The sequence below is a fragment of the Pectinophora gossypiella genome, chromosome 14 (genome assembly GCF_024362695.1).
Source record: "Pectinophora gossypiella chromosome 14, ilPecGoss1.1, whole genome shotgun sequence".
NCBI classification, from domain to species: Eukaryota; Metazoa; Arthropoda; class Insecta; order Lepidoptera; family Gelechiidae; genus Pectinophora; species Pectinophora gossypiella.
The window spans coordinates 730,926-740,858 of NC_065417.1; the positions used below are offsets into that span (position 1 = coordinate 730,926).

The 9,933-nt window shown below is 38.9% G+C and overlaps 1 protein-coding gene across 1 annotated transcript in view; it reads right to left on the reverse strand.

Moving 5' to 3' along the window:
- LOC126372643 (serine/threonine-protein kinase SMG1) overlaps positions 1-9,933 on the reverse strand; it is a 208,649-nt gene that overhangs the window by 26,189 nt on the left and 172,527 nt on the right. The window lies entirely within an intron of this gene.

Sequence of the window (9,933 nt, forward strand, 5' to 3'; positions counted from 1 at the left end):
CTGGCAGTTAAGGCCATTGTTCAGTTTGTTAAAGAGTCATAGACCATTGTTTAGCACAAAATAAAAGTTTTAATTAGATCGCGGTTAGAACAATATACCTTTTCTGGTCTGTTGTTAGAATAGGCTTGTTTACTTTTAAGTAGATACGAAGCTTTACATGAGCCATAACATAGACAATGTGCTTTTCAACGCAGGATGTACCTTTCGCAAAATGACTATCTTACAATATATTTACAGTCATCCGCCTATCAACAGTTATCATCCCACGTTTTTTGCCAATGAGGGTTATTGGCTGATGGAAAACTTTTAGACAGATAGATTATTTTAGATAGATAGATTAGATTTCTGCTTAAAATTGACGTGTATTCCATAAATTTTATGCCTGTCGATTACCCGTGCCTTTCTTTTTCAACGGATAAGAAAATGACAGGTATAACTTAAAATAAAATTAGATGGCATCTGCAGGAATTAGCACCAATATTGCGCCAAAATATCATAAAATAGAAAGATATAAGTAAGTACAGATAATCCATCATGTTAGAAAGGACGTACTTAATCCGTTAATTACCTAGGCTTATGCTCCCTCTCATTTATTTGATTATAAGTCCCTTATTAGTCATCAAATGTGTTTGATATGAGCGCCCTGTTTCATAACTTTGTTACAGTATTTCTCGTTACAACTAATATGGAAGATTTACGTTAAAAAGTTTTAAAATTTTCGCCTCGTCTGTACTAGGGATTGGGTGCTTTATTAGGTTAGGTTTAGGTTTCAAAAGGGGTTCTAACTAACTTATTTTTTGTATAAAACATTATTCTTCGGGCGTGTTGCTATGGCACTTGGATTTATGAAAGTTAACATATACCAGAATGAACGTTTTGTTGTGTATTTTCTTCCGAAATGTCGTACTTAACACTTTCGCGATTTTGTGGTGTAAACCTTCCATTATGCCGAAATCGTTTTTTTTTATAAAAGACAGGTTTGCGTTTGACTACAATCTCACATCTTCTATCGTGTGGGTTACCAACGTTGTGTAGTGGATTACCAACCCCATCAACATTGGTGTCAGGGTTATTATTGAGCCGCCAAAGGCCCCTTACATGGCTCATGTAACGACTACATACTAGCATCAGTAAGTAGTAATCGGGACTAACAGCTTAACGTGCCTTCCGAAGCAGGGATCATTTTATTTCGGACAATCAGGTGATCAGCCTGTAATTTCCTAACCGAATTAGGGATCACAAAGTGATTTTTATGGTATATCCCCACCGGGATTTGAACCCGGGAACTCCGGCAATCTCTCTGATGGTTTTTTTTTTTTTTTTTTTTTTTTTTTTTATAGAGGGGGAGATGCCTTATGCATACCCAGTCGCACGAACGACTGGGTTATGTGGGACTCGCGCCCACTAAAACCCCCTCTGCACTACAGACTGCAGACACAGTGGTCCGCACCTTTGTTGATTTACAATAGTTGTTAGTTTACTTAATTAATTGCTCCTAAATCTATTCCTTAATTCTATGCTCGTTTTTTTTTTTTTTTTTTTTTTAATTTTTTTTTTTTTTTTTTTTTATTATAATTTTTTTTTTATTTTAATATTATTGTTTATTATTTATATATGTATATATATATTTTTTTTTTTTTTTCTTAATTCTATTTACATGCGTAATGGTTTTGTTAGTTTTCCTTATTACTAAGTGGTTTAGGTTAATGTCAGCTCCGCGAGACTCTCCCACGGGGCTGCCACTAGTGATTGGGGGAAGGAGACGAAGATGAGGGTTGCTGTTCCAGGAATGCAATAATTGCATCCCGTACTCGCTCATCTCCGTTTTTGGTTGCCATTTTGATATTGTAGTCCGCTATTTTGCTATTGGTAGCCATCTCTGCACGAGTGATGAGACGCGCTGTGGCGTCGTCTTGTGTGCGATCTGTGTAGTATACACACGTGGTGGTGTGACGTGAGATGGCTACCACTGCATGGGGGACACTGGCTGTGATGTGTGAAGGAGTCGCTGTGGTACGCACTATGTACACGGTGTTGAATGTGAGTCCCTGCGATTCGTGGACAGTCAGGGTGCGCGAGCCTTCGCTTGTTCCAAATCCCTGGCTGATAAGGAGAGCCTTTTCAGCCTGGGTGTGGACCAAGTAAAGGGTATTTTCCGACTTGGGAATCTTCGCACCAGTATATCCACGCAACGCCAGAGACCGGAGTGTGGGCTTGGCCGAATATATGCCCCCGTAGATCTCGCTGAGGGCATACGCTACGTCCAAGGGATTCCTATACGTGCACAGTAGCTCCTTTGTTATGTTGGTAACAGTGTTTGGTCTGTTGTAGTGTAGCTCGAAGAGGTTGTTCCTGTCTATGTAGGGGAGCTGGTTGTTATCCCCTATTAGGAGGGCTTCGTCGGCTTTGACGATCTGGATTGCAAGCACTATGGATCCGAAGTGGTTCATAAGGGCTTCGTCCACTACGAGGCGTTTACACGACTCGCCCTTATGAGTTCCGTTCACCAGTAGTGATGCCATGGTTCTTACTCGGCGTTTGACTTGTTGCTCTCCAAATCGCTGGGCCAGCTTTTCCCTCAGGTCCTTGGCGGCTTCCGTGGTGGTTGTGACAACTACGTCCTCGTTGATGTCGATCCGAGAAACGACCCACGTTGTTTTGCCACAGCCAGGAACCCCGTTCACCCAGGTGAACGTGGGTGCGGTCCAGTGCTCCGGCACTTTGCCGTCAGAGAGGTCACCCGAGATGGTTTTGGCCATCTCTAGCATCCTCTCGTCCAGCATTACCTTGGTGCACTTCGCAACCACTACTATGGTTTCTCCCGGCGGGGTCCTGAACCGTAGCTCCCCTCCCTCCTCTTCCTCTCCCTTTGGCGGTTCTTCCCTTTCCACGAAGCCCACGCCATTGCAGTATGCTGCCATGTACTCCCCGGACATCTTGCCATGTAAAACTTGGCAAGTACCGTTGTCGTACACGGCAGCATCCGCCTCGCCCAGTAGAACTCGCAGCAGCTCCAGATTGCCACGTTGGTAAGTTTGCAGTATTTTGCTGCAAATGTTTAGGCTTACCGTAAAACACATAATAACGTAGTTTTTACCGCGTTAAAACCCCCGATACACATCACATGCAACACACAACATCATGGCACTTGCAACAGTGTCGAAATATCGGGGGTCTCATATCCCTACTTTAAACGCGGTAAGAACCCGTTATTATGTGTTTTAATTATGATAATTCTGAGTTGACATCAAGTGGAATTTCCTGTCGGAAAATTCATGATAATTTTAGTGTTTTTAAAAATTATTTTCAGTGCCATACTTTTGCGATGGAAAATCCTAATTGATATCAACTCACAAACATGATCTGAATCATCCCTCAAAAGTTTTTGTTACGATGTCACTAACACCCTGTATGTATTGATGTGCTTTCTGCACAAACTTGTGAATGGAGTTATACAATGCTATCACCTTCACGAGAGCATCTCACTCAGCGTGCCATATAAGTATACCAGACATAAAATAACAAATATATTTTATATTCCCCGCTGTAAAACGAATCTTGGTCTTCAAGCCCCGCTAACCAGAACTTTTAAAGAATACAACTCTTTTTGTAACAAAATCTTAGATCTTGATGTGTTCCATGATCCGCTGAATATATATATATGAGAAAAATTTTAGATTATTTAAAGCTCAACAGATATTAATTACTTACTTATATTTTACTTTTTTTACTTATACTTATATCTTTCTAATTTCTAATTTTTAAGTTTGTTGTGTAATTTTAATTTTACTTTATTTTTAAATACTTAAGTACCCTTAATTGTATAAGTTATGTACGCCGTAATTGTCATATATATTAGTCATAATACCGTAACCTTATATGTAAAATGTTTTAATATATGTGATGTGGTTGTACTTTATAAATAAATAAATTGTACACCTAGGAATGGCATATGTACACTGGGTACGTATTTTATTTTTATATATTAATAAAGAAATTTCATAAAACAAAACAAACCCTGTATATATTAGTTAATTACGTATATAGATAGTCTAAACACTTACATCCCACTACTAATAGCAATAATTTACTAGCAGTTGCAACAATGCTATAGTATATTTAAGTTAGTAATTGTGCCACAACCTTAGTTGCTAAACTAACCTTTAAAGATAGAACGCATCTGGCATAGAACATTTACGTAGCGGTAAGTTAGAATGTTCACCTATCTTAAGTTATGTTTTAAACATAACTACAATACAAGCAGAGCCTGGGGGAGCCATGTTGCTTGTACTAAAGTTTACATTGTGCTTGTGTTTGCTAAAGATGAAAGCAATAAATTTTGATTCGAGGTTGCTTTTTGTTAGATTACAATGTCGCTGTAACGCAAAAAGGGGGGCCCAAAGAGACCTGGCCGTTGACCGAGAGTTGAAAACTCTTGGCATATCATGGGAGCAAGCTACAGGGGCTGCAAAAAGTCAAAAGTCAAACAGGGGATAAAAGGATTAAAAAAGAAGAAGAAGATGTCGCTGTTTAAGTATTCTACGTTTAAAACGTGACGATTTTCGTTTGTCGAATTAATTTTATCACCGTTCAATTATTTCATAATTATTTATTTATTCACAAAGAGGACATTATATGTTTACATGAGAATAGTCTCGCCAAACTGTTTGTTTGTTTGTGTTGGTTGGTTTGTTGAAGTCACGTGTTTTCTAAGATTTGTGCCCGGTTAATGGCAATATGCTCGCCTCTTATTATATGAAATTCAACATACATGCGAGGAACAGGTGTATATATACTATGCATTTGTCTACCTCTTCGGGGATACAGGCGAGATGCGGTTTTTAATGTTAATGAAAAACATTTGTTACAGTCTAGTACATACGATTTAAAATCTCCATAATGGCCACTAAAACTGGTCTTCATCAAAAAATAAAAGAGAGGATCTTGGTCGGGCATCCTAACCGTGTCAGCTTGGTGGTTTTTAACTAGAGGCAGCGGCGGCGACAGTTCATTAAAACTTGGAGCACCGACCGCGGCCTGCGGCACTAGCCGTGGGTCCTGGCGGTGCTTACTTGCTACTGCTGATTTAAGAAAGAAACAAATTATTTATTATTAAGAACCGTGGTAGCCCAGTTGGAAGAACGCTCGACTCTCACTTTGAGGTCGCTAGATCGAATCCCAGCACGGGCCCTAACCAACTATTACCGAATTTATTTTTGGATCATAAATGATTATCACGTGCGGTAAAGGAAAACAATAGTTTGAAAACTAAAAACCGACTACGAAAAAATTCTTCTTCCGAATAGTTATGTTTAGGTGATGGCTGTAGTTTTATGGCAATCTGTCTTAAGATTTGCTTAACAAGACTTTTTATCCGATAAAATTGTCCGATAAAAAGTGTGTATCCACACACACTTCCAAAAATGCGTTTTAGAGGTGCATTACACTACCTGTATAGGGTAGGTTTTCCCTTCGGGTTGAAAACTCAGACAGACTTATATAAAAAACTTAAATTACGTAACTTGTTAAGATGTGGAGTGAATCGTTCGGCGGCTTATCATCCCGGGCATGTCGTAAAAACCCACAGACGTGCAGCCACTTTTAGTAGAAAACAAAATAAATATTGAAATCCTATCACCAGATAGGATACTAGCATATAGCCCATATTATTAAATAAATAAATAAATTATGGTCCATTGGGTTAAAGAGGCCGCCCAACTGGGCACCGTCAGGCCTGTTGTCTTACACGTTGTACCGGGTGAGAGCCTTCAGCGCTCCTCATTTGTCCGGCCAAGTAGTTAATGCCATCTGCGGCAAATCTACAATAAGTCACGTCAAAAAAAAAGTTAAATCCCAAATTGTACTGTATTCATGTGTTATGTCTGTTTGTTGAAATTTTAGTTCTGTGCAATAAAGTATATTTGATTTGATTTGATTTGATTTAAAGGGGGCCACAATCTTTTTCAAGTTTCCCGGGATCAGCTTGTCATTTGTTCCGTGTTCCTTCCTCGTAATTCAACAGAGCAGTAGAATTTTGTAAAATGTAGGACATAATAATAAAATGCGCAGACGACCCTATGTAATTTGAGGAGCTTCTAGCGCGGCGGCCGCGAGTCAGGCGCGCGTTGTCGCCTGCATACGAGATGTCGCGGCTCCACGCTATCAACATGCCATTACTACACTTCCACTATTCAGATGAAGGTACACTATTGATGGACCATTTCAACATCATTGACAAAATAACTATCTCTATTATTATACAGGTGACTTAGTGACATGGTAACGAAAACTGAGGGGTTGTTCAGACCACGACTCTCGACTTGATATCAAGTGGAATTTTACGTCGGAAAAGTATAGGATTAAAAATAATTGACATAAAATAAAACCACTTGATATCAACTCAGAATCATGGTCTGATTCATCCTCCTCAGTAAACGTTACGATGACACTAATACTTTGATTCTTATGTATTCTTAATCCTAGTCGGCACGACGATGAACTCCCGCGCACAGTGAGAGCACGTGAGCACGCCGTTTAGTTATGAGTAGCGGCAGGGAGACTTGGTCGCCATGGCCGATCGGTCGAAGATCATAATCATCCATCACTCTTATTCCGGCAGTTTTTTTTTAATGTATTCAATATCTAATCCGTTATAGCCCTGTTCGAAGAACGCGTAACTTACATCGTAAGTTCACTGGTTTGAATCGATCTAAGCCATTGAATTTTACTTTGTAGGTTTGTTTCCAGGTTTCCAGGATTTGTGCCCGGTTAATGGCAATAGAGAAGTGGGTGTATGTACAGTCATGAGCAATATAATGTATCCACTTTAGGACTCTGTCGCACTAACATATTTGACATGTAGCGAGACTTACAGTTCAATTTGTCAAAAAAGTTAATGTGACATGGTACCAAAGTGTATACATAATTAATGCTCGTGACCGTACTAGAAGTATAAAATATCACAGCGAGTGTAGACCCGGCCTTACTAGCTTCCACTCCCCGACATAATTCATATTCATAGTGTTTTCTTTCAGCTTCATAATTTGTTATAACTTGATAAATACTAATGGAATGTTGGAAACAACATTAATAACACTTATATTCTCCACAAAACACTGTAGTTGGAGCGTCAAGTAATGGGCACCCGTGTACTGAAGATGGAAATAGTAAATAGGGTTAGTGGAGCAACGTGGTGGAGTATGCTCCATATAAAAAAAACACAGAACATACACAAATACACACACTCACATACACAGAGAACATGTGTGGTGCTATGCTAAATATTTTAACTTGACTTTGAAGCCTTTTTATATGTTTTTACATTTCCTTTTTTTGACAACACTTTGAATTTTGGTTTTGTATTTATACAGGGTGTTAGTGACACCGTAATGAAAACTTTGATGGATGATTGAGCCCATGATTCTGAGTTGATATCAAGTGGAATTTTCAAAAGCGTCTCAGTATTCGTTACGATGTCATGAACACCCTGTATTCTTCTTGTGATCGGGAATGTAAATAAAACTCCCTCTCGGATGCTATTTATCGTAATGCAGTTCATATCTCATATATCACCGCAGCTCCACACACGGTGTATTGGTGGGCGTATACAGACTGTTTATGTTTTATAATTAGGTGTGTATTGAAATAAGTTATATAGCATCACGAATGCATGCCCAAAAGGGGATAAACATAAGTATATAGTATATAGATACACCCTCTCCTCGCCAGCTATATTTAAGCCCCATGTGAAAGAAAGAAAGAAAGAAAAAAAAATAATTCGGCATACAAGAAACATACTTAGGTAATTAAATTACTTAATAATAATTATACATAATGCTGAAACGGCTTCAGCTCAGCAAATGTCACGGCCTAGCTGTAGCAAGACTATGACGCTGATTTTCAGCTGCAGCCGGTTGGGGAATCAAAAAACAGTGAACCAAAAAGAACTGGGCTCTAAAGTCTAATAAAGTGCGAGCCTATTGTCATTAACCGGAAATAATTTAGTAAAGAAATAATAATTATTTATGATCCAAACATGAATTCGAACTCATAAAGTCGAATTCAATGGTTGAGAGCTCGAGGCAGGATTCGAACCCGCGACCGTAGGATGTAACACGCGTTCTCCGATTAGGAACATCTAACTACCAACTGGAAAATAATATGTTTAAAAATAAATTCATCATTAATTCCGTCGCGTACCAGATACGAACGTTAAAATTTAAAAAGCAATTGCGAACGATAATCTATCCTCATTGTAGATAGAGCCAACTGGCACGTGCTGGCCTCAGTAGAGCTCTGTATACACTAAGGCTATGCCGATAAAGTTTTCGAGTGCAGATAAGTAAGTAGTAAAAAGTAAAATGATTATTTTTCATAAGAATACAAAAAAAAATGGTACAATAAAAACCCCACAAAACCTATTCCTCGGTTTGTCGGTGAGAGTAAACTACTTACAATAAACTTATAGCTAAGACATCTTTTGCATAAGATGTTTTTTAAATAAAGATTTACTCAATTTATTTATATTGCACTCCTGACGTATGTCGACCGGCAGCATGCTGTACAGATACGGTACTCGTTTGCGGAGTGTTCTGTCACTGAAGTAGTTAGCAACGCGTGGTATAACATAACTGCCCGTCGACATAATAATACACTAAAGTGTGCACAGAAGGAACATAAAGAACATACAACACAAACAACATAAGAAAATAAATGGTACAAAGGTCCTAAGGGAGCAATAGTTACGGGTTAGTTGTGATTTTTACGGATAATAATAACCGAGACCGTACCTTCCAAACTACGGAATGATCTTACTTTTTCGGACAAACAGTTAAAAAAACTAAACACTTAAGATTTTTTTTGACGTGACTTATTGTAAATTTGCCGCAGGTAGCATTAACTACTTGGCCGGACAAATGGGGAGCGCTGAAGGCTCTCACCCGGTACATAAGACAACAGGCCTGAGGGTGCCCAGTTAGGCGCGAACGTCGGCTCTGGGAGGAAAAAAATATTTGAAAGAATTAATCGACCCTAGTGGGTCGATAGCGATAAGCGCTGAATGAGGGAAATCGTCGACCATACCGGAGGGGTCGGTATCGGGGTCCTGAAGTGTTTGGTGTCGCGAGCTGATTGGCTGCCTCTATGGCTAAAGTAATCGGGTCGTAAACACTTAAGAGAGCTAAAAAAAGTAAAGCAATCAATAAGGGAGTGGCGAACGAAAGTCGTAGACTTTGAAAGCAATATAAATAGTACACGAATCAATCATTCGCTGTAAATATGGGCTAGAGTCTGAGTAACATAATTTATTAAATGACCATGTAGTTTCACTCCGTCTACTTTTACGAAGAGTAGATTGAATATTTAAATGTATTACTAATCCACAGACTGTTAATAAGCACATTAACCATTGTCAAATTTCGTAAGATATATAGTAAGGGATTAATAACATTTCTCCCCTCAATAAAAAAAAAATCTATTCTAATCAACCCAGCAACACTGCTGGGCCTGTGCTGTGCTGCGCAGTGGGACGTATATAGGCTGTTTATGTTAATAACATTACTAAATTTATTTTTAAACGCAAAAGGGGGCGGCTCAAAGAGACCTGGCGACCCTCGGTTGACTGGGAATTAAAAACTCGGCATGTCCAGGGGCCTGTTTCGTAAAACTAACAATTGTAAATTACAAAGACAATTTGATGTACATTGCGGAGTGTGTGATCACAACTATTTTGCAGTTTCAAATTAGCTAAGTAATGAACACCAAATTGTCGTTGTAATTTACAATTGTAAGTTTTATAAAACAGGCAACTGGCAGCAATAGATCGTGAGAAGTGGAAATCTGTTATCCAAGCCCTACATCCCAACAGGGGATTAGGACAAGAAGAAGAATAACTCAAGATGAGTAAAAACTTGAGGTTAACTCCGTAAAAGATGG